The 26,269-nt window shown below is 38.5% G+C and overlaps 1 pseudogene; it reads left to right on the top strand.

Moving 5' to 3' along the window:
- Nucleotides 1-16,268: 16,268 nt before the first annotated feature.
- LOC122427788 lies at nt 16,269-17,303 on the top strand (annotated as a pseudogene).
- Nucleotides 17,304-26,269: the final 8,966 nt, after the last annotated feature.

The raw sequence follows: 26,269 nt of genomic DNA, 5'->3' as shown, positions 1-26,269 counted from the left end.
CAGGTGTCCCTGGGTCAGGTTGCAGATCCTCAGGCAAGCTGAAGCATGACAATCTCCTGGGAACCCCCTCCTCACAGAATGGCTGATCCCTGAGCAGGTTGAGGCATGACAACCTCTCAGGGACTAGATCCCCAGGCAGATGGAGGCAGGTTGACTTCCTGGGATTCCAGGCTGATGGATCCCTGAGTAGGCTGAGGTGTGACAACCTCGTGGGGACTGGATCCCTAGGCAGATTGAGGCAGGTCGACCTCCTGGAACCCCTGGGATGGAGCTAGGTATCCTCCAAGGTCTCCAGCATGACCAGTGCTGGGTAGGATTAAGGGGTTGTAATTTTAACTTATTGCCAGTTTGCTCACCACAGATGGGAATAGATATCATGATGTAAAGCAATCCAAGCCTGTGCCCAGAGACTGGGAACCTGGTGAAACAGTCATAAGACTTATCCTCTTACTACTCTAAGGGATTGTAAGTTACTGACTTCCTCCCCTAGTCCTCTATAAGAGCAGTTTAGGGTGTCTCCAATGGTAAACATTCCATTGTCATAAACCCACTTTAGGTAATAACAGAAGTAATGACAAAGGAGTGGGTTATCTGGTCCTGTTAGGGGCATTAAGAATATTTTGATAATAAGCAGGGTGAAGCAATGTGGCCCACAAGGGGGCAGGGTCCTGGTTGTAGGAGTTAGTAAGTGGCTTAAGAACAAATTGATAAGAGGCAACAAACCAGATGTTCCATAAAAGTGGAGTGGAGATTTGATCTGGGGATATGCTTGTAACTTTAGGAGAAGGATGGTAAGGGTTTGGGCCCAACAGCTTGCAGGGCTAACAAGTGGCAAACATTATCCCAGGAAGCCCAGTTGCCTTTGAAGGGATGCCAGCTGATGAACTTCCAGCAGGCACTGTGTGCCTGTCGCCCGCCCTAGCGGGTTCACTGGCAGATGCTGATGAAGCACATGTTGTAGGAAACACGGAAGATGAAGGCCTGAATATTTAGAGGGATTGGATATTATATAGTATTTCCCTCCCAAGGGCCAGCTATTTTCTGGTTGTCCCACCAGAAGATTGTAGAGGCAACATTGTGGGCCTGTGGGCCTGGATGGGGCTCAGGAAAAGAGCATGAAACAGGAGGGAAGGGGTCAGGGCACAACTTTTGAAAGAATGATATAGCACAAGGGCATAACATAAACCAATTAAAATCAAATGGGTCCAAGATGACAAGTCAAATTCAAGTAAACCTTAATTCCCAATTTGTAGGCTAAATGACACACCCAGAGGCGGCAGGGCAGTTCCAAACCACTGTCAAAAGACAGAGAAGTGGGTGTATCCATAATGGTTGGGATGATCCTCCCACTCATTAGCATACGAATTCACCCAGCTCGCAAAACCACACTACATTCCATGGCCAAAGCACTTGCCCTCTGTGATGGCCCATACCCTGCAGAGTGTGCTTCTTTCTGAATTCCAACAAATCTGCCTCTTACCTATCACTGTGTCTCTAACTGAATTTTTGCAATGAGACGTCAGAGCCTGAGCTTCATTAGGTCCTAAAGCCAGGCATCATGGGTTTTGGCCAGGCTCAAGTCCCGGGAGAGAAGAGCTGGAGGATGGGATTGAAAAAGTAGTGGGAAAAACGTGCCGAGGAATCATCTTCACAACCTGCTGGAAAATCTGCTAGATACCTGACCTGTGCTCACAGTTTTCATTGGCCTGATCCTTGGCACAAAGAAGATTAAGGATAGGAGAACCCCCACCAACTTGGGTAGCAGCTACTGGGGCTCAGCAGATAGTGGGGTTTGGGACATACTGAGGAGCAGCCTCTCCAGAGGCTCCCAATCGCACCCATTTACACTTGCCTGTTCACGGGAGGGGGGCAGGGTACAAGGAAAAGAAACAAGAGGCTGTAAAGTAATTAAGATTTTGCTAGGCATGTGTCCTTCCAGCACAGGATCGAGGACCGCCTGCCTTAGCTGGAGGTCTTCTGGAGTGTGAGCCTGAGCCGCGCGAGCTTTCTGCGAGTTCGTTTCTCGCTGCCCTGGCTTCCAGCACGCTGGGCTTCTTGTCACTTCCCCGGCACTGGGTTTTCTCTCTGGGTTTTCTTCGGTTCAGCTTCCACCGCGGGGGGCTTTCACCGAGTTGGTCTCCTGCTGTGCTTGGCCTCCTCCTTGTGGGGGCCGGGCCAAGGTTGTTTCAGCCAGGTTAAATCAGCGTCAGGGCACCAGAGATGTCAGGGGAGTGTGTAATTTCCTCGGTTCAGTCTCCTCACAACAAAAATTTGAAGTGACGGACCAGCATTACAGCTCTCAGAGAGACCGAGTCACAGCTCTCGGACAGATCAGTGTTACAGCTCCGTGTTACAGTTCAGTTTAATTTAGAAAATAAAGAAAAATACATCCTCAAGGTGTGAGAGAATGCCGACCCAAAAGACGCAGAGAGAAGAGAGAGGGAGTGGGAGAGCAAGCGAGAGAGCAGGAAGAGTGGGAGAGCGCGGGAAAGAGCGGGAGCGAGACCCCTGGCCCCTTGGCTCCCTTTTTATATGTTTTTTCTCCTCCCCCTGGGCCTGCCCTATGTAATGGGCTAGCCAGGAGTGCTGTTTGTTCTACTGAGGCCCTCACTCCAGTCCTCAGATCTTCCTTTGTTCTATTTTCGTGGGCTTTTCCCTCTTTGTCTTTTATCCACTGCCATTCTGGACTCAGTTTTCCTATTCTAGCTACCTAACATAGTTGTTAGTGTGAGCTCTAGGTGGAAAGAATAAACAGTCTTTCCCAAATTCTCATCCTTCAAAGTGTTCAGGAGCAAAGGGGACAATTATAAAGGGGCCGGCTAATTGGATTCTTTTAGCTGGTCCAGAGTTTAGTTGGTAAAGAATCCACCTGCAACTCAGGAGACACAGGAGACACCAGGAGTTTGATTCCTGGGTCAGGAAGATCCCCTAAAGGAGGGTGTGGCAACAACTGAGCAAAGCAATACAAGAAAAGTGTAGGAGCTAGCTCCCAGGAAAAATCTGGGGAGATGAAGAGAACGTTAGCTGCTTAGAAAACTACCTCTCATTATTTCTTCCCAAATAATACAAAATGCAAAAGTAAATTCTATACTGTGTGTGTGATAAATCACTTCAGTCATGTCTGACTTTGTGCGGCCCTATGGACTGCAGCCTTCCAGACTCCTCTGTCCATGGGATTCTCCAGGCAAGAACACTTGAGTGGGCTGCCATGCCCTCCTCCAGGAGATCTTCCCAATCCAGGGATCAAACCACTCTCCTGCATTGCAGGTGGAATCTTAACTGATGAGGCAGTAGGGAAGCCCCTAATTCTACTCCAGAGGTGGGCAAACATTTTCTGTAAAAAGCCAGAAAGTAAATAGTTTTGGCCTTTGGAGCCATGAGGTCTCTGTTAAAATTGCTCAACTTTATTGTTAAAAGCAGTCTTAGATATTAAGCAAATGAGTTGGAGTGGACACAATCCAATAAAACTTTGTTTATGAGAAGAAGTGTGGATTGATTTTATCCTCAGGCTTTAATATTTTTGACACTTGTCCCAGAATGTAGTCCTGACTCTTAAGTGGCTCTCCCAGTGTTCGGCTGGAAGCCTGTGGTTGAGAAGATATTCATAAGTTGTCTTTACTTTGGCTGGGCCAAAACTCCAAGCCCACTGACTGTCTGGCCCCTACTATCTCTGTCAAACTTTCAGCCTTATCACTGGTGAACACGGACTACATACACTTGCTCTGCATGTGTTCAGTCAATCAGTTAGCCAGAGATACATGGCGGAGCTTCTGTTCAGATTCCAGCTGTCCTGATTTAGATTCTTGCAGCCCTAACTGGAGGATACTAGCCACTTCAGCTGACCTGATCTTTTTTAAAATTTATTTTTATATCAATTACAATTGCTTTAAAGTGTTGTGTTAGTTTCTACTGTTGCTGTACTATTTACAATAGCCAGGACATGGTGGCTTGCAACAGCTGTCTCCTCCCTCCTAAGCCTCTTTCTACAACCCGCATCCTAGCCTCCTGGGTCATCACAGAGCGCTGAGCTGAGCTCCCTGCGCTGCACAGCGGTTTCCCACCAGCTACCTGTTTTACACACAGTAGGGGACACTTGTTAACGCTACTGTCTCAGTTTGTCCCACCCTCTCTTTCCTTCACTGTGTCCACATGTTCATGCATCACATCTGTGCCTCTAGTTCTGTCCTGCAAATAGATTCATCAGTACCATTTTTCTAGATTCCACATGTATGCATTAATATATGATATTTGTTTTTCTCCTCCTGACTTGTTTCACTCTGTATGACAGAGTCTAGATTCTTCCACATCACTAAGTGACCCAATTTCATTCTTTTTCATTGTTGAGTAATATTTCATTGTAAACATGTACACAACTTCTTTCTTCTTTCATCTCTCAATGGACATACAGGTTGCCACCATGTCCTGGCTATTGTAAATAGTACAGCAATGGACAGTAGTGTACAAGTGTCCTTTTGAATTATGGTTTTCTTAGGGTATAAGCCTAGTCGTGGGATCTGTTGGTAATACTGTAGTTTTGTTCATAGTTTCTTAAGAAGCATCCACACTATTCTCCATAATGGTTGTATCAACTTATATTCCCACCAACAGAGTAAAAGTTTTCCCTTTTCTCTACATTCTCTCCAGCATTTATTGTTTGTAGATTTTTTTGATGATGGCCATTTGACTGGTGTCATGTGACACCTCACTGTGGTTTTGATTTGCATTTCTCTCATAATGAGTGATGTCAGGCATCTTCTCATGCATTTGTTGACCATCTGTGTTGTCTTTGAAGAAATGTCTGTCTAGGTCTTCTGCTTATTTTTTGGTTGGGTTGTTTGTGTTTTGATATTGAGCTGCATAAACTGCTTATGTATTTTGGAGGTCAGTACTTTGTTATGGTTCATTTGCAAATATTTTCTCCCATTCTGAAGGTTGTCTTTTCTTCTTACTTGTGGTTTTCTTTTCTGGACAAAAGCTCTAAGTTTAATTAGATTCCATTTGTTTATTTTTGTTTTTGTTTTAATTATTCCAGGAGACAGGTCTAAAAAGATCTAGTTGTGATTTATATCAGAGTATTCTGCCTGTGTTTTCCTCTAGGAGTTTTGTAGTATCCCGTTTTACACTTAGGTGTTTAATCCATTTCAATACTACTTTTGTGTGTGGTACTAGAGAATGTTATAATTTCATTCTTTACATGCAGTTGTTTCTCTGTTGTATATTTAGCCTCCTTTGTCCTAGATTAATGTCAATAGGTCCATGGGCTAATGCAACACTTTATTACTTGAATTCTTTAAATATTTTCACAAATGCAGCATCAGTTTGGTTTTCTCCCACACCAAATTTATTTTTCTTCTTTCAGTTTAACTATGGATCAATACATTGGGTTAAGGTGGATGTGGAAACAATATCTAGAATTCAGCATAGGATGCAGTTTTAAACTTCTTGAATTTATTAAATTATTTTTTGTTTCATTTTACTTTTTTTGGGGGGGGGAATAAGGACATTTTATTTTTTTAATTTTTTTTAAAAGTATAATACATACCTTTTAATGCATTTAATTTATTTTAACACTCAATAACTAATTTCTTTAAGGAAACAACTTTACAAATTAACATATTATCCTTATGGCTACAATCTACATTAGGCACATGTTAACAAATGTTATCATTCAAAATTATTCTTGCCAAAGTGTAGGTGCCTGACAAAGAGAAATAAACTTGTAACACTCTATTTCTTTTTCTTTTTTTTTTTTGTGGCATACTTCATTATTTTATTGTAAGTGAGAATTACTTTTCTTTTTTTTTCCATTTATTTTTATTAGTTGGAGGCTAATTACTTTACAATATTGTAGTGGTTTTTGCCATACATTGACATGAATCAGCCGTGGACTTACATGTGTTCCCCATCCTGATCCCCCCTCCCACCTCCTTCCCCACCCCATCCCTCTGGGTCTTCCCAGAGCACCAGCCCCAAGCACTTGTCTCATGCATCCAACCTGGGCTGGTGACCTGTTTCACCCTAGATAATATACATGTTTCAGTGTTGTTCTCTCAAAACATCCCACCCTTGCCTTCTCCCACAGAGTCCAAAATTCTGTTCTGTACATCTGTGTCTCTTTTTCTGTTTTGCATACAGGGTTATCATTAGCATCTTTCTAAATTCCATATATATGTGTTAGTATACTGTATTGGTCTTTATCTTTCTGGCTTACTTCACTCTGTATAATGGGCTCCAGTTTCATCCATCTCATTAGAACTGATTCAAATGAATTCTTTTTAATGGCTGAGTAATATTCCATGGTGTATATGTACCAACAGCTTCCTTATCCATTCATCTGCTGATGGGCATCTAGGTTGCTTCCATGTCCTGGCTATTATAAACAGTGCTGCGATGAACATTGGGGTGCACGTGTCTCTTTCAGATCTGGTTTCCTCAGTGTGTATGCCCAGAAGTGGGATTGCTGGGTCATATGGCAGTTCTATTTCCAGTTTTCTAAGAAATCTCCACACTGTTCTCCATAGCGGCTGTACTAGTTTGCATTCCCACCAACAGTGTAAGAGAGTTCCCTTTTCTCCACACCCTCTCCAGCATTTATTGCTTGTAGACTTTTGGATAGCAGCCATCCTGACTGGCGTGTAATGGTACCTCATTGTGGTTTTGATTTGCATTTCTCTGAGAATGAGTGATGTTGAGCATCTTTTCATGTGTTTGTTAGCCATCTGTATGTCTTCTTTGGAGAAATGTCTGTTTAGTTCTTTGGCCCATTTTTTGATTGGGTCATTTATTTTTCTGGAACTGAGCTGCAGGAGTTGCCTGTATATTTTTGAGATTAATCCTTTGTCTGTTGCTTCGTTTGCTATTATTTTCTCCCAATCTGAGGGCTGTCTTTTCACCTTGCTTATAGTTTCCTTTGTTGTCCTGAAGCTTTTAAGTTTAATTAGGTCCCATTTGTTTATTTTTGCTTTTATTAAATTACTTTTTAAATGATGGAAGCTTATAAAAAGACAGAGAACAAACTTAAAGGGTTTCTTGTTGAACACATCTAGAACAAAGTGAGAAGCATATGAGAAAGAAAGCTATGCTTTATAACTCATAGAATAAGATAAAAAATATGATGTGAAATGAATAAATATATAAAAACTACAAAAGCTTTTCTTATAGTCACATGTGAACCAAGAAGCATAGATGTAATGATGGAATTAGAAAATCTCTATAGGTGAAAACCAGTATAAAAAATAATTTGATGAGGAACAAATTATTCTTCCTTCTCAAATTATTGCTTACATTTAAAATAAGAAGAATCCATGGCAATACCTGGAAGACCTCCTAGGTTTCAGGATGACTAATCTTCAAAAAGGTCCCAAAATGATGAATGTTGGCAAGGATGTATAGAAATACAAACTTAAAGACGTTTCAAGCTTGTGTTTCAAGATGGCAAAGTAGGAGGACATGGAACTCACCTCCCCAACTACGATAACATTGAAAATACAACATATAGAACGATTCTTATAGAAGGTTAACTGGAGACTGGCAGGAGTCATGTACAACCAAGGTTGCAAGACAGGTTCATGCAGAACTGGGTAGGAATGGAAGAGAAGCAAGATCAAACTTATAGGGAATGAACCAGCTAAGACCCAGCTCTTGGGCCTTCTGCATCAGGAACTTGGGACCTGACCCATCTCCCAATAGGCAATGATGGCCTCTGAGCAGAAAAGAAACCCTATCTCATACCTGGCTTCAGTCCTAGCCCCTCTTCTCTAGCCATACCTTCTACCAAGTTAAGATGAGGTCATTAGGCTGGGCTCTGTTCCAGTATCACAATTGGTCTTATTAAAAGGGTAGATTTGGATGCAGTGAAAAGAAGTGGAAGTGATGTTGCTCAGTCATGTCCGACTCTTTGCAATCCCATGGGCTGTAGCCTACCACACTCTGCTGTCCATGGGATTTTCCAGGCAAGAGTACTGGAGTGGGTTGCCAGTTCCTTCTCCAGAGGATCTTCCCGACCCAGGGATCGAACACAGGTCTCCTGCATTGTAGGCAGATGCTTTACTGTCTGAGCCACCAGGGACAGACACAAATAATGAGAAGATGATATAAAGACAGAGACATGGAGGAAGAAGATGGCCAGGTGATAATGGAGGCAGAAACTAGAGATCTGCAGTGAGGGAACACCAAAGATACTGACTGCACCAGGAGCTCAGAGAGAGGCAGGAAGAGCTACTTCCTCAGCCTTCTCTTCTTCAGAAGGAACTGATACCTTGATTTGTGAATTCTAGCATCCAGAACTGTTAGACAATATATTTCTGTTGTCTTATTCTATCATTATGTTATATTGCTATGAAAGCAAACTAATGAGTGTGAAGGTGCCAAGTCTCTACAGTCGTATCCGACTCTGCGTGACCCCATAGACTGTAGCCCACTAGGGTTCTTTGTTCATGGGATTCTCCAAGCAAGAATACCAGAGTGGGTTGCCATGCCTTCCTCCAGGGAGCAAACTAATAGAGCATCTAAAAACAGAACTTCAAAGTACATGTAGCAAAAAAATAACATAATAAATGAAAAATTTAAAAGTCTATATTTGCAGCTGAAAAATTAAGTACTACTCACTCAGCAGCAGATAGAAATAATAGACAGTCAACAAGGATATAAAATATCCCAATAACCCATCAATCAACTGAAACTAAATGTCATTAGCAGAATACATTATACAATAACAGGATACATGGAAAGGTCTCTGGGCAGGTCTGAGACTAAGGCAGGAATTCATGAGAGAGTTAGAGAAGAGCAGACCTTAATAACATATATAAGTATACACATATTTCAAGATGAACCCTGAACCAGAGGCCCATGGCTCAAACAACAACAACAACAACAAAGAAAAACAGTTTTAGCAAAGGTTTAAATGACTAACCTGAGTGTTCAGCCACATCACACAGCACACGACTGAGCTCGTAGTTTGCATCTCAAAGAGTTTATTGCTAGCTTAAAAAATATCATTCACATTTTCCAGGTGAATATAATAGAATTCAGAGTTTATGTAGTATAATATTCAAAATGTGAGGATAGAATCCAAAATCACTGACTATATAAAGAATGGGTAAAATATGACCCATTCCAAAAAAAAAAAAAAAAAAAATCATTTACTGAAGTGACATCTTGAAGGTGCCAAGTCCTGAGTGCTCAGATATTGATAGAATTACACAGAGATTTTAAATCAATCTATACAACTGTGCTATGAGATAAAGGAAGATAATGAAAAGCAAAGATTTCTCAGAAGAGAAAGAGAAAACATGTAGTATTAAAAGGAAAATGTTAGAAATGAAAAATGCAATATGTTTCTGAAGAAAGTCACACTTTGGGCTTAATTATTGGATAAAGATTACAGAAGAAGAAGGTGATGAATTTAAAATTACAACAATAGAAATTGTGTAATCTTTATAAAAGGGAGGAGTAAACTTTTTAATTTACAAAGATACTGGGACCAATGGTCAATGTTGAAGTCTGTCATATGTGTAACTTGGATCGAAAAGGAAGAGAAAGAGAGAACGGGACAGAAAAAATGTAAGAATAACTTATGGCTGGAAACTTTCCAAAATGTTAGGAAAGAAGTAAATCTATACATATAAGAAGTTTAATCAACTCATAAAAGTGATGTTCAAAGAAAATTACACATAGACATATTAAAATCAAAGCACTAGGGACTTCCCTAGTGGTTCGATGGTTAAGACTCTGAGCTGCCAATGCAGGGGCCACGGGCTTGATCCCTGGTCAGGGAACTAAGATCCCACATGCCCTGCAGTGTGACCAAATGATTAAAATTTAGCTCTTCCAGGTGGCGTTAGTGGTAAAGAACCTGCCTGCCTGCCTATGCAGGAGACATAAGAGATGTGGGTTCTATCCCTGGGTGAGGAAGATCCCCTGGAGAAGGAAATGGCAATCCACTCTAACATTCTTGCCTGGAGAATCCCCATGGACAGTGGAGCCTGGTGGGCTACAGTCTAAATAGAGTTGAAAAGAGTCGGACACAACTGAAGCGACTTCGCGTGCACTTACAGAGGTTATTAACCAGATTTAGAACATTGCGCTTCCCCGGTGGCTCAGATGGTAAAGAATCTGCCTGCAATGCGGGAGACCTGGGCTCGATCCCTGGGTTGGGAAGATCCCCTGGAGAAGGGATTGGCTACCCACTCCAGTATTCATGCCTGGAGAATTCCATGGACAGAGGAGCCTGGCAGGCTACAGTCCATGGGGTCACAAAGAGTCAGACATGACTGAGTGACTTTCACTTTTCATAGAGAAAACATTTAAAAATGTTTCTATAAAACAAACTGAAATAAAAATATATGAACATGAATAAATACAAAATATATGTAAACATAAATATAAAAATATGTATTAAAGTTTTAATGAAATAGAATAAGACCATAAATAAATATAGAACTAGGAGCCCCATGAGAAACAGCCTAAATGTCCATTGACAGATGCATGGATAAAGAAGATGCAGCATATGCTCACAATTAAACTTTAGTCACAAAAGGAAACAATGCTGTCTGCAACAGCACGGCCGCAGACGGAGACGGTCATACTGAGCAAAGTGAGTCGGAAGGAGAAAGACAAATACCAATATGATAGCACTTGTGTGGAATTGAAAATATAACACCTATGAACTTATCTACCATATAAAAACAGATATACACAGAGAACAGACTTACGGTTTTCAAGTTGGGAGAAGAGTGGGAGAGGGATAGAACGAGAGTCTGGGATTAGCAGACACAAACTAGTGTATATATATAGAATGGATAAACAACAAGGTCCTACTTATAGCACAGGGAACTATATCCTATGATAAACCATAATGGAAACAATATGAAAAAGATTGCATATGTGTGTATAATTGAACCACTTTACAGCAGAAATTAATACAACAGTAAATCACCTATACTTCATTTTTTAAAAAAGGCCCATGAAATGTATAAACAGAAGAACCATAAAGATCTGGAAGGTATATCTGAAAGCTATCAGCAGTACATTTTCGCTTTGCCTTTTCTTTTGACAAAATATTTTTTCTCTATTATTATATGAATTGTTTACACTGACACTTAATTGGGCTTCCCTGATAGTTCAGTTGGTAAAGAATTCGCCTGCAATGCAGGAGACCTGGGTTCGATCCCTGGGTTGGGAAGATCCCCTGGAGAAGGGAAAGGCTACCCGCTCCAGCAGTCTGGCTTGGAGAATTCCTTGGACTGTATAGCCCATGGGGAGCAAAGAGTCTGATACAACTGGGTGACTTTCACTTTCACTTTCAACCATTGGTCGTGGTTTAGTTGCTAACTCGTGTCTGACTCTTGCAACCTTATGGACAGAGGAGCCTGGCAGGCTATAGTCCATGGGATTCTCTAGGCAAGAATACTGGAGTGGGTTGCCATTTCCATCTCCAGGGGATTCACCCAACACAGGAATCGAATCTGGGTCTCCTGCATTGTAGGTGGATTCTTTACCAACTGAGCTTTAAGGGAAGCCCACATTCAACCATTAATTACAAATATTACAAGTGTAATAAACTGGGAACATTGTCTTTATCATCTTAAAATGCCTCCCAAAATTTTGAAATAAAATAACAGATGGCTACCTTTTGTCTTGTAATCTGATACCAATTATTGCATACCTCTTCTGATGCTGTTATTTACAGGCACCTCTCTGAGGACATTTTGCCCAGATCTGTGTTCCCTTATCTGTCCCCAAAGTCTGTTACACAAGAGACTCATTAGTAACATTTAAGACATGTTTGCTTGTTTCACTGAATTGAAAATTGGGTAAATTTTTTTAAAGAGTAATTCTGTCAGTTTAGTAATATGTTCCTCTGCCAGAAATATCAGAATATCAACTTTCCCAAGAACAGAGAGAGATCCCTACCTAGCCATTTAAATTACTGTTAGCTCTGCAGTTCCAGAGTAAAGACTTCCTGGACTCAGTGGTAGGCAGTCTTTCTGTGCAGAAAAATCTTCATCTTGTGTGGGTGGAGGATGACTTACTGAGAACTCATCAACAGCAGAGCCCTCTGTGAGTAGGAGTCTGTGCTCCTAAGAATGGGCAGAGACCACCCTCCTCTCTGTCCACCATAAGACCTTCCTGGATGACGTCTTTTTTCACCCTTTGCAACTTTGGGGTCCAGGGAACATCAGAGGTTACAACTATCAGATAAATATTTTAAAAATCATTTTCTGAACTCTAGAATGATGCTTTCCTCTGAGGAAAGTATCTCTACCAAAATAACTCATATGATTTGTCATTTTAATATTTTATGAAAGGTTTCAACAACTACTTATAAAGTGTGGATTCTTAATATGTTTGGCAAATATAGGGCAATCAATGATAAGCTGTTTTCATGTATCAATATGGTGGAGTTCATCTAATACAATGGAAGTTTAATGCACCTACATGGTCTCTGCCACAAGCTTTCCCTCATTTTAAACAAAACTGTGTGTAATATATGTGAACTGAATGACTTATTTGCTTACAAGTCAGTGACTCCATCTCCTAATAGTCTTTCATATTGTAATGAAAATTCAGTATTTTAACATCTATATCAATATCAGTGTCAATTGGTTTCATTTAAGTGTTAAGAAGGTGGAAAATGAAGGACTGAAAAAAATAGTGATATATTTGGAATAAAAGATCAGTCTCTTTCCTCAGGACACACAGGTTAGATCCTTGAGAGAGTCAGATACCTGGAGTTGGGGTTACAGCCCTGAGCGGAGGCGTCTAGGCTACAGAGACAGTTCATTCTTGTCCCACCACTGGAAATGCTGTTCCGTCTCTGTATGACCTTTAAGCTACTGTTGAGGTGGGGATGATAACTTTCAGCAAAACTTTTTCTTTTTTTCTATAAACACTTTAGGCTAAATGGGAGTAGGTACCAAGCAAGAGCTTAAATTTACCTTTCTTAATGATAAGGAAGGGAATTCTGTAAAGCAACCAAGTGAAACTCCAGGTAACCATTTAAGTGAAGCCTCTATGTCAAATGCCTTTTGATTCAGTATGAGGTATTTGATGAGGCATCTAGATAATAACTGAAGGATAGGAAACATTTCATTTAGCTGTTATGTAAGTAATCAGTGTGTGTGTGTGTGTGTGTGTGTGTGTGTGTGTGTGCTCAGTCTTGTTGGACTCTTTGTTACCCCATAGAATGTAGCTGCCAGGTTATTCTGTCAATGGAATTTCTCAGGCAAGAATACTGGAGTGGTTACCATTTCCTACCCCAGGAAGTCTTCCTGACCCAGGGATCAAACCTGCTTCTCTTGAGTCTCTTTCATTGGAGGCAGATTCTTTACCAATGAGCCACCTGGGAAGCCCTAAATAATTAGAGAATGCAACATATATAATATTTTTTGATCAAAGATTTTTTTAAATAACTTTTTTTAGTTTAGGACAAAGTATGACAGGTAGCATTTTGTGTACTGCCAGAAAGTAAAGAATTATTTTAATATCTTAAAGATCTCATCTTTAAAATGAAGGGGAATTGACAGCAGAGATTATACATGGCATATATACTGAATGTACACTTTTATATCACTTATACTTCAATGAAGCTAAAACACAGAATTGACGGTTCAATTGACGGTTTTTAGAAAAAAATTGGGAAACCTCTTGGGATTACATACTTTTACTAAGAAATGGACCAAAAAGAGAATGAAAATTTCACTAACTGAGAAAACAAACTGCTTATTCTGAGTCAGAAGTGTACATGTAAAATTTATTAATTTTACAATAAATATATTTATTGAGCTCTTGACAAACTTTAAATAGGGCTGCTGCTGCTGCTAAGTCGCTTCAGTTGTGTCTGTCTCTGTGCAACCCCACAGATGGCAGCCCAACAGGTTCCTCCATCCCTGGGATTCTCCAGGCAAGAACACTGGAGTAGGTTGCCATTTCCTTCTCCAATGCATGAAAGTGAAAAGTGAAAGTGAAGTCGATTAGTTGGGTCTGACTCTTAGTGACCCCATGGACTGCAGCCTACCAGGCTCCCCCATCCATGGGATTTTCCACGCAAGAGTACTGGAGTGGGTTGCCATTTCCTTCTCCTAAATAGGGCTAACTGCTGTGGATTCTCAATGAACAAGACACAGCCCAAACTCAATAAAATTACATTCACATATTTAGTGGTAACAAAGAGTTAAGCATAGTGATCTAGAGGGGCGAAAAAGAGAATCAAATAACTTACACAATGAATTTTCAAGAATTTTTTTTTTGCAGGAAGTGATTCTAAGCCAAAAGTTGAAAAACCTACAAGTTCCATATCAGTGTAGTGAAGGAAAGACTAGGGGTGGGAAGCTGGTGATGAACAGAGTCGTATCATGAAAAAGATTCCACTCAAACTGGTAGATGCTGTTTTGGTGTGTAAAGTGAATGTCCCCCTATGGTGAAAGCACTTTGAAGAGCTGTTTCATAGGTAACATTTCTTTCTAAACGAGGACATCTTCATCACAACAGTGTACTATTAGGGGGGTCAAAATCTCCAAGTTTTGGGTCTTATTAGTTGATGTTATAAGCTTGGCTTTTAAGTATAGGCAGAATCCATGCAATTCAGATATTGCTGATTAATATTAATCCTTAACTTTAACTGTCAAAATTCATTTTAAATGATATCCTATACACTTATAGATAGAATAAAATGGACATCAGCCAAAATACGGCTGAAGAAGAACAAATGATTGGAAGAGAGGATGTATTATTCCAGACAAATAATCCATGTAAAGAGTTACCTCAGCCTACTGTCTGTCATATGGAAAGTGCTCAATAATTGCTGGTGCTTTTTCCGTTTTCTTTCTTTTTTTAAAATTTCCACTTGGTCAATTTTTCATTATGAAATAATTTTGTACTTACAGAAGAACTGAAAATATAGCGCAGAGAGTTCCCAGATATCCTTCACCTATCTCTCCCTAATAGTAGCAACTTGCATAATCTTAGTGGCATTATTAATATTGAGGAATTAACACTGGATACAAATACTAATAACTAATAAAACACAGATGTAAGGATGGGCCCAGGTCGTGGGCAGACAGCAAAGATTCCACCACCTCCACAGCAAGTCCCTCGCTCTCTAGGTGCCCGGGCCAGGGCTGCCGCAGCGGAGCCGCACCCTAGATCCCACCGGAGAAACGGACGCCCGCGGACTGAGCGTGTGCAACCTGCTGGCCAACCTCACTGCTCACTGAGTCCCTAGAGGCGCTGGAAAGAGAGGCTTTGTAGCTCTGGCTTGAAGAGTCTGAGTGGAGACGAGGGTTAATTGAAAAACAATAAAATAATAATATTAAAATAATTAAATCAAATACAAATTTGATTTGGATTTTCCCAATTTTTCCACTAACGTCAATTTTCTGTCGCAGGATTCAAGTTACTACTTGAAACAGAGCTGTCCTGTGTCCTTGATCTCCTCCAACCTGTGTTTCATCCTGTCTCCCATGTCCTTCGTGACTTTGGAAGTACAATCAATTGAGGTTAAATACTTTGAAGTTTTTTCACTGAGACTAATTAACTCAATATTGAGGCAGGTAACTTGTTTAAGTAGTACTTATGAAACATTGTGTTCAATTACAGTGAAATGCAGGGAAAGTCGGATATTGATGTAGAAGCTTCAAGATAAACAGCAAAACTGGAAAGCAATGTGGGTTATTCGCATGATAATCCTGATATCAAAAATAAAATGAAATAACTCTTTTTTCATTGAAGTAACAGCAAACCTTCAAATACTGCACACATGGCCTCCAGGCGCTATATAAAATGTTAGACTCAGCCATTGATTTGCATTTAACAGGGACCACACTTTAAGCAGCTTGTAAGTTCATTTGGACCTGTGAGTAGTGAGGAATTATTCGGAGCAAAAGATTGTTAGAAAATCCACAAAATCATATCATATGGATGATCCTTTCTAATTATATAGTTAAATACATTTCAGACAATAGAGCACAGAGTTTAGATTAATTGAAAAATAGAGATTAGAGAGCATATGGGGGTATAAAAATATGGACTCTAGTGCAAACTTATTCTAGAAAAACATGATCTGGAGGATTTCTATAATGCACATCAAAAAAGCTGAGAATTCCAAAGTTTTAGCAGGTCCCTATCATGTCAAAGAAGAAAATGACTATTCATTGACTTGATTGGATTTTATTTTAACCAGTGGCCATGGCCTCATGGTTTAATATAGGTTTTCTCAGTTCAATGTCACTTGAAATTCTGAGGAGTTTGAGCAGAAGCACAAGTCAGCAATGAGAAACTGTACATCATTATCTACATTCATACTCCTGGGACTGACAGATGATCCTCCAATGCAGGTTCTGATTTTTATGTTTCTGTTTGTTCCCTATACGTTGAGTACAACTGGGAACCTGACCATCCTTTTACTCACTTTAGTAGACTCTCGCCTTAAAACTGCCATGTACTTTTTCCTCAAACACTTCTCCTTTTTAGAAATCTTATTAACAACAGCCTGCAATCCCAGATTCTTATACAGCTTATCAACTGGGGACAAGACTATTTCCTATAATGCTTGTGCTGCTCAACTGTTTTTTGTCATTCTTTTTGGAGCAACAGAATTTTTTCTCCATCATGTCCTATGACTGCTGTGTGGCCATCTGCAAACCCTTACATTATGCAACCATCATGAACAGTAGAATCTGTGGAAGACTTGTTATTTGCTGTTGGATAGCAGGTTGGCTGGTCATATTTCCACCACTCTGCCTGGGCTTAAATCTGGAATTCTGTGACTTTAATGTCATTGATCATTCTCTCTGTGATGCTTCTCCTGTGCTAAAGATCTCTTGTTCAGACACATGATTCATAGAACAGATGGCTGTTTTCCTTGCTGTGTTGACTGACATCTTGACATTTCTGTGTGTAGTTATATTTTATGTGCATGTCATCAGGACCTTCATAAATTTCTCTTCCACCCAGCAAAAGATGAAGGCTTTTTCTACCTATTCTCACATGATTGTGGTTTCTATCACCTATGGCAGTTTTATCTTCATCTATGTCAAACCTTCAGCAAAGGATGAAGTGACAGTTAATAAGTGTGTGTCAGTGCTTACTACTTCAGTTGCTCCATGTTAAACCCATTCATTTATACCCTGAGGAACAAGCAAGTGAAACAAGCTTTTACAGATTTAATCAACAGAATTTCATTGTTTCAAGGAAGTAAAGGAATGCTGAAGCAAAGCATAAAATATAAAGTTAACAAGGGCAGTGGGCCTCATGGTCACAATCTTCATTTCTTAGCTATTGTACTATGGTCTATTGTCTATTAGTATTAACATGCTTATATAGTTATTACTGAATCTTGGACTCCAAATAATCTTCAATGCTTGTTGAAATAAGCAAGTTAGGTCATTTCAACCCTTGTTGAAAATAAGCTTTATTCAAGATGATGTATCATATCAAGAGAACATAAAATTAGATTTCTAGGAATATGGGATTTCCTAACTCTGTCTTGGCTCTGATCAATTAGGGAACTATTAAATCTTATGTGAAGGAAATAATGAATTCTTGAACTGATAGGAAAATAATAGAGTAATATTATTTATTGTTTTTTGCTAGTACAGACATTCAAAAGACATATATATGATTTCAATCACTCTTCTTAAGCAGGAGTTAATTATTCAAGATAATAATGAGTTAGTTTGAGCAAAAAGGAATGGGTTTTAACACAGAAGGGGAAAATATATGAGTTTAGAAACCTGGAGATCCACACCTACCCTGTAAAAGAAACATGAAAGCCCAAAGTTTAGACTCACTAAATTCTCTCTAAAGTGAAAAGCATGGCCTCTACATTAATTCATCATCCAGGTAGCAATGATCTGATAAACTCTGCTGAGGCAATAAAGTCATCTTTATGTTGATAAAGTCTAATGCTGAATACATAATACAATGCAAGTCATAAATATGGCTAAATTAAACCAACAGGAACCAGTAAATCTCAGCAAAATAAAGTTCTAGACCTAAAGAAAATTAAACCAGCAAAATAAAGGAAACCTTGGGCTATAGACAAGGAATCCAATATGAAGGCAAATTGCCTCTTCAAAGATCATCTTTAACATTGAAAAACAGAAGGTATAATTTTCACTAATATTTCTCAAAGAAAGATGTCCTACATTTGGTTATTTTTTACCTTACTAAATTTTGCATTTCTCACCAAAAACTTCAATGGTCCAGAGTGGAATGCTTTTGACCTTCATTTCTAGACCTGTGTTCTAGGTGTCTCCTCTTACAAAGATTCCCTTCCCTGCATCCTTCCCCAGCCCTCTGTTTGGAGTCCCTCACATGTGCACCTGTCACATTCTGCAGTTAGCTATTATGCAATAACAAATCATTCCAAGATCAGTGATTTTAAACTTGAGTTTCTGTGTCAAGTCTGGGTGTTTCTGCTGATTTTGGCAGACATCAGCTGATCTTGGCTGGGTTTGTTCATAGGACTGTCGTTAAGGATGCCCGAGTCTTGTTATCTAGTTAGGCTTCATTCACAATTTTAGTAGTTTAATGACTCCTTACTAAGATAACTGAAATCTCTTCAGATGGTGCTTTATTCTCTAGATAGTGTGTTTTTTTTTCCACATGGGAAGATCATGGGGCTCCAAGGAAAAAATAGAATCATGCAAGAATCCAGAGCCTTAGACTCAATGTCTTTCTACCACATTCTATTCACCAGACTAGTCACAGGACCAGCCAAAATTCAAGGGAGAGAAATGGAAAACACAAGCTTAAAAGGGTTCCAGTTGAATACATCTAAGAATGAATACATACAATCCAGTTGAATTGAGAATCATATGATAAATAAAGCAGTGTTTTATTATTCATAGAATAAGATAAAATACTTGATGTAAAAGTGAATGAATATATAAAGGAAAGCTAGTTCATAGTCACGTATGAACTAACAAGCTTAGACATAACAGTGGAGTTAGAAAATCTCAATAGATGTGAAAGCTAGCAGGTAAATGCTTGATGAGGGACAAGATATTTATATACTTATATATTACTATATATATTCACTATCAGATTACTACTTTCCTTAAAAATGAGAAGAAATCATGATAATACCTGGAAGACTTCACATGCATCAGGATGGCTACTCTTCAAAAAATCAGAAAATAACAAGTGTTTTCAAGGATGTGAAGAGCTATGACATTTGTGCACCACTTAAGGAGTTGTGAAAACAGTGGAGCCTCTGGGGAAAACAGTAGTATGGGCTCTCAAAACAAAACAAAACAAAACAAAACAAAACAGGACTACCAAATGAACAGTCCTATTTCTGGACAGATATTCAAAGGAACTTAAAGCAGGGTCTCAAAGAGATATATGTACACCATATTTAACGTATCCCATAACCCAAAAGTAGGAACAACCAAAATGTTCATCAATGAATGGATAAACAAAATGTGGTATATATTAATACATGAATAGGTTATTTTTCAAACTTAAAAAAGTAAGGAAACCCTGTGTCAAGTTACAGTGTGAAGCAACCTTGAGTACCTTAGGCTTAGTGAAATAAGTGAGCCACAGAACCACAGCTGCTGTATGACTCCACTTACATGAGGTATCTAAAGGAGTCAAATTCATAGAAACAGAAAAGCAGAATGATGTTTACCAGGGCTTGATGGAAGGGAGTAAAGGACAGTTGTTTAATGAGAGTTGTTGTTCAGTTGCTAAGTCATGCCCTACTCTTTGCAACCCATGAACTGCCGCACACCAGGTTCCCCTGTCCTTCACTATCTCCGGGAGTTTGCTCAAACTCATGTCCATTGAACCAGTGACGCCGTCCAACCATCTCATCCTCTGTTGCCCCCTTCTCCTCCTGCACTCAGTCTTTCTCAACATCAGGATCTTTTCCAATGAATTGGCTTTTTGGATAAGGTGGCCAAAGTATTGGACCTTCAGCTTTAGCATCAGTCCTTCCAATGAATATTCAGGGTTGATTTCCTTTAGGATTGACTGGTTTGATCTCCTTGCAGTCCAAGGGACTCTTGAGAGTTTAATGAGAACAGAGTTTCAAATTTGAAAAATGTAAATTTCTGGAGATCTGTCTCATAACAGTGTGATAATACTTAACAGTACCGAATCATATACTTATAAATGGTCAGGATGGTGAACTTTATGTTATGCATTTTTTTAATCCCAATAAGGAAATAAATAAATAAAGATTTTTAAATTGGGCTTTTATGCAAGTTATATCGAGCAAAATATCAAAGTATCTAAAATTGGAATAAATATTGAAAATGGAGCTGTGTGGTAATAAACCTATATTGTTAGTTTGAAAAATTTGTCAAAAGATTAAAATGACCTTGTTGCTATAATAAAATATAAAAAAATGAAAGAATTATAAAAGTAATTTTTAAACTGCATCTTGAAACATTACAAATATGGAGAATTAAAGCATTTTATTTCTTTCTAAGAAAGATTTACACAGCACTTTAGTTGTGAATCAATTCCAGTTTTAAATTGAAGTAAGTAACACCCAGATTATTTACTTATGTATCATCATTGATCAAAGTTAGAGTCATTGTAGACTTTTCTTCTTCTCAAGTCTGGTTTTTATTGTTTTCTAGGGAATTTATTCAACCATAACTTATTGAAAACCAATTTGAAGAGTGGCCCCAGGTGCCATTTACTACCTAGGATCCACCTGCATACTAGGGACAAAATAGCATATTGCAGACAAAATAGATAGGGTATTGTAAAATATAACATCAGTTAACTGAAAGATATCCTATGAAAAGGAGATAGCAAAAACGACTGATCCTCCCTCTGTCTAGTCACTGCAGTATGACTCTTTAGCTCGTTTCATCAGTAAGTGATTCAACTTTTTTCCCTTGGGTCCTGGCTGGTCCTGTGACTAGTCTGATGAATAGAATATGGTAGAAGGGTTATTGAGCCTAAGACCCTGAAGCTTTGGATGCTTCCATTCTCTTCTTTGGAGGCCCATGACCCTACCATGTGATCAAACATTGTCTGGAGGATAAAACCATCTGGAAGAGAGCTCACTTATCTTAGTAATGAGTCATTAAACTACTAAAGTTGCGAATGAAGCTTAACCTTCATTGGGTTAAGCAAAGCCCAGTCATTCATAATGGGAATCCTATGAATAAATCCAGCCAAGATCAACTAATCTCTCCCCAGAGCGGCAGAGACACTCAGCTTACCCAGAAAATGGTCAGTTGAACCACTGATTTTTGGAGAGATTTATTATCTCATACTAGCTAACAGGGGCATATATGAGGGGTTCCAAACACAGTCCTGGAGTACATAAGTCTAGAGAGGCACGCAAGGAAGAGAATCTTTTTAAGAACTGACACCATGAGCATAGATGTCAAAATGAAAGATATAAAAGTTGAGAATATTCCAGTCTGCCCCACTGAGGACTGAGGTCTAGAGGGAGAAAGATTATAAAACAAAATTAACCAAATGTAAAAACAAACAAACAAACAAAACTTTAATAAATATCTGTGAAGGTCACACATTTCATTCCTTAATTTTGAAGATTTTTTCCCCCTAATAGTCTCATTGAAAATTTCTAATGAGCTCCTCTTTTATAAACAGAAACTTCTATATATTTTGCTGGTTTAGTTTTGTTGATATGTGTTTATGATTCTCATTTAGCTGAGATTGTCTCACTCCTGTTGGCTTAATTTAACTACATTGAGGAATTGGATTTTATTGTATATTTCAGTACTTGTCCTGATTTGTCATCCTAAAGGTGACTTTCTTGTTTTGACAGTTTCTCAGATCAATGCAATCTAGATTGTCAGTTTGTGAAAGATTGTGCTCTTTCATTTTGGAGGAAATCTAGTTAATCTAAATTCTGAATTTGGGGAATTTATGTTTTGTTTTCCAAGCTAGTTTTTTCCAGGTTTCAAAGCTTGTATGTTTTCCTCTTCAGTGTTAAAATACACTTATTTTTTGTACTAGATTATTCTGGCTTCTTAATTTTTAAGAATTATCTTGCTTCTGATTGACAATGAGACTAATATTTACGCTTTTTTTCATGTTGTCATTTGGATATTTGAATTGCAAGAAAGTTTGAGGTTTTCATGTAAAGCCAGTAATTCAACTTTTTTTGTTGTTGTTGTGTTCTTAATCTATAATAGTTTTTACACTCTTGTGAGACTGTTGTTGTTGTGTTCTTAATCTATAATAGTTTTTACACTCTTGTGAGACTGGTCTGAGTTGAGGCAAAGTCTCAATTTGGAGAAACGTCACTTTGGAAAAAGTTTATTTGCAATGAAAAAAATGAATGATAATTTTGTATTCTTTGTTCATTAATAATGATGCAATAAGTATTATAGTAGGAATACACTGAGTGCAAGGAAGAGATAACAGAATTAATAATGTAAGATTAAACACATAAGGCCTGCTGTATCATGATAAGCTTAATTCTCAGTTTTGACCTTCCTTTACTTCTCTGAGATCAATAAAATTCCTTTAAATAAGGCTGTAAAAGCTTGTTTCAGTTGCTTATTCCTCATGGTATGAAAAAAGTGAAAAGTCAAAGTGTTAGTTGCTCAGTCATGTCCAGCTCTTTGCAACCCATGGCATAAGCCCAGGAAAATATTCTAATTTGAAGGAAATTCTAAAATGCTCTACATAAGTCCCAGAAAGATATTCAAAAGATATGCTACTCAGAAGCTAAAATTGGGAAGGTGAAAACAGTTCTTTCTTATAGAAGAAAATATTCTCCTTTGAACATGAGAGCCACACCCATCATTAACCTTAGACTTAATGCTTAAGCCTGCTTGGTTAAGCTAGAGTATCTGGTGATTATTATAAAAATAGATAACCTCTTCTCCTGATACTGTATCCATGCAGAGGTGCAGCTTATTCATATATAATTTTCAAAAAATTAAGCAATATGACTCATACAATTAGTAAATGAACACAAACAAAAGGTTATAATCAACTGGACAATGGAACCAGTAGAATGGTAAAGCTGCTTCAAAGAAGCATTCATAAGAAAGACTTTTGACTCCTGAAAATTTTTTTCTAATGGATACTGAACTGGTTAAGTCACATAGAGCTATAACAGAGTAATCTTTGTATGATCTTTTCTTGGGACCAAAATCTATAAGATAATGGCTGAGTAATATTCCATTGTGTATATGTACCATAGCTTTCTTATCCATTTGTCTGCTGATGGGCATCTAGGTTGCTTCCATGTCCTGGCTATTATAAACAATGCTGCGATGAACACTGGGGTACACATGTCTCTTTCAGATCTGGTTTCCTCAGTGTGTATGCCCAGGAGTAATGAGATGGATGAAACTGGAGCCCATTATATGAGTGAAGTAAGCCAGAAAGATAAACACCAGTACAGTGTACTAACGCATATATATGGAATTTAAAAAGATGGTAATGATAACCCTATATGCAAGACAGAAAAAGAGACACAGATGTATAGAACAGACTTTTGGACTCTGTGGGAGAAGGTGAGGGTGGGATGATCTGAGAGAACAGCATTGAAACATGTATACTATCAAGTGTGAAACAGATTGCCAGTCCAGGTTGGATGCATGAGACAAGTGCTTGCGGCTGGTGCACTGGGAAGACCCAAAGGGATGGGGTGGGGAGGGAGGTGGGGGGGGGTTAGGATGGGGAACACATGAAAATCCATGGCTGATTCATGTCAATGTATGGCAAAAACCACTACAATATTGTAAAGTAATTAGCTCCAACTAATAAAAATAAATGAAAAAAAAATCTACAAGATAACATGTAATCTGGTTTCAAAACTAAGCAAATGTTGAAAAGCAAAGTCAAATGGAAGTATATTTTCCCATTTAATTAAATACTTCTTCAACTTGTTGAACAACATTGTGAGGACATGCATTGATTCTCCTGCTTTGGTCCCAAGATTATAAAATGTTTTTATCAATATTTAATTTGTGTAGTATTTCTAACCTTTTTAAACCCTATCTTTTCCCTATAGTGCTGAATACTATACTATGAAGAAAAATTACAATGCAAGTCTGTATTCATTAACATGGAAAACAGTCACTTTTTTGACTTGTAACATGTATATTACTTTCATGTATACTTACATATTTTTCTCACTGAAACAGTTTTTTATCATTTGTTCATACTTTATTATCTAAGAGTTGAAGAGGAGCCAGAATTATGTCTTTCCATCAGGCAATTGTTATGCTCTTGGAATATGTCCAGTAAGGTTGTTGCATCTTATTATCTCCAAGGTAATGGTTTCCAGTGATGCCACTGTTAGCTTTTGCCAATATTCAGTTCATATTAGATTCATTAGCCATGTTCAGACTTTGGTCACAAGGTCCCTTTATTTATTCACACAGAGGACCTCTGCTCATCTAAAACAGACTGGGACAATAAAACATTCATTTTACTTCATTGTGTAAAAATCTTTTTTTGTTCAGAGAAATCAGAAATTATCTCTTTCAAAATCTTCTAAAAATCATCTTACATTTCTCAGAAATTTAAAATAAATGTGTTTTTCTTTCAGGATTGTGATGTCAGTTTTTCTTCCTAGACTTAAAGTGGAATAGGATTTCTGAAGAGTGTCCAGTGTTAGTGGGTCAGTCGTGTTCGACTCTTTGTATCCCATGGACTGTAGCCCATCAGGCTCCTCTGTCCATGGAATTCTCTAGGCAAGAATACTGGAGTGGGTAGCTATTCCCTTTTCCAGAGGATCTTCCCAATCCAGGTATTGAACCTGGATCCCCTGCATTGCAGGCAGATTCTTTATCGTTTGAGCCACCAGGGAAGCCTGAAGAGCATCCATGTCTGCTAAAATCAATTGAAAACTCAGATCATCTCTGTTCCCCCAAATGTTGTGAGAATGTGGATGGGTTCATGAAAGAGTTACTTGTGAATGTACTGACTTCACTTATACATTTAATTTCATCTTAGGACTAGAAGAATTACATATTCAACTAAAGCTATGATTGTCTTTCTTCTTTTTTTTTTCAATCTTATTTTTTAAATTAAAAAAAATTTTTTTTTTTATTAGTTGGAGGCTAATTACTTCACAACATTTCAGTGGGTTTTGTCATACATTGATATGAATCAGCCATAGAGTTACATGTATTCCCTATCCCGATCCCCCCTCCCACCTCCCTCTCTATCCGATCCCTCTGGGTCTTCCCAGTGCACCAGGCCCGAGCACTTGTCTCATGCATCCCACCTGGGCTGGTGATCTGTTTCACCATAGATAATATACATGCTGTTCTTTATGATTGTCTTTCTTAAGTATTTTCTTTTTGGTAACATCAGTTTTTCTCCTCATTCCCATTCTGTTTACTTCATCTCTGTAAAATATCAGATTTATGTTTAAAAATAAGGCAGTAATTAATTTGGATATCTCAAGAAAAGAAAATAGTTCTGTCTGATATTATTTTTTTCTAGAAAATTAAAATGTGAAGATATTAGACTCACTGGAGATATTTATTACACACATCAGTTGAGACATGGGTTCATTCCTGTTTAGTCTTTTTAAATTCAGGAGTATATTGGTACCAATCACATAATAAGTTTTCAAGAAATCTATCTTGAATAATTTAATGTGCACTCATTGGAACATAATAATTGAAGGGGCAATCAGAAGTGATGTGCTAGATAATGTCACTGTCACTAATCAATATTTATACCAAGATATAACTATTTTATTCTTCATTTGAATGCTAGATATCTGCAATGCTGTCATCAGTGATTACTGAGCTATTACATGTAAATAATCATGGAAGTAAATAGGAAATATTAGTTTCCTATTAAATAGGAAATACACCTGAATTAAAACACTTCATCAACATTCATTAACATCTAGATATGACAGAAGAGAATTGTGGCTGTGGTAATAATTAATTAGAATGGGAGAGTTTTAAGAATTGGATACTGCTTTGAGTTTCGTTGCCACAGTGAAATCTCAAGGGCTTAAGAATTTTCTAGGTTTGTTTCACAAGTGTCACTTTCTATGGGATTTTATCTAAAAGGGTGTCAGAATATCAGATGAGTATTTCTCCCGAGTCTGGATCAGTACCTCTTTCTTTTCATGGTACCTATACACCTATAGAGGAGAAGGCAATGGCACCCCACTCCAGTACTCTTGCCTGGAAAATCCCATGGACGGAGGAGCCTGGTAGGCTACAGTCCATGGGGTCGCGAAAAGTTGGACACGACTGAGCGACTTCACTTTCACTTTTCACTTTCATGCATTGGAGAAGGAAATGGCAACCCACTCCAGTGTTCTTGCCTGGAGAATCCCAGG

Source organism: Cervus canadensis, chromosome 25 (genome assembly GCF_019320065.1).
Source record: "Cervus canadensis isolate Bull #8, Minnesota chromosome 25, ASM1932006v1, whole genome shotgun sequence".
Lineage (NCBI taxonomy): Eukaryota > Metazoa > Chordata > Mammalia > Artiodactyla > Cervidae > Cervus > Cervus canadensis.
This window is presented reverse-complemented; position numbering and strand designations above follow the sequence as displayed.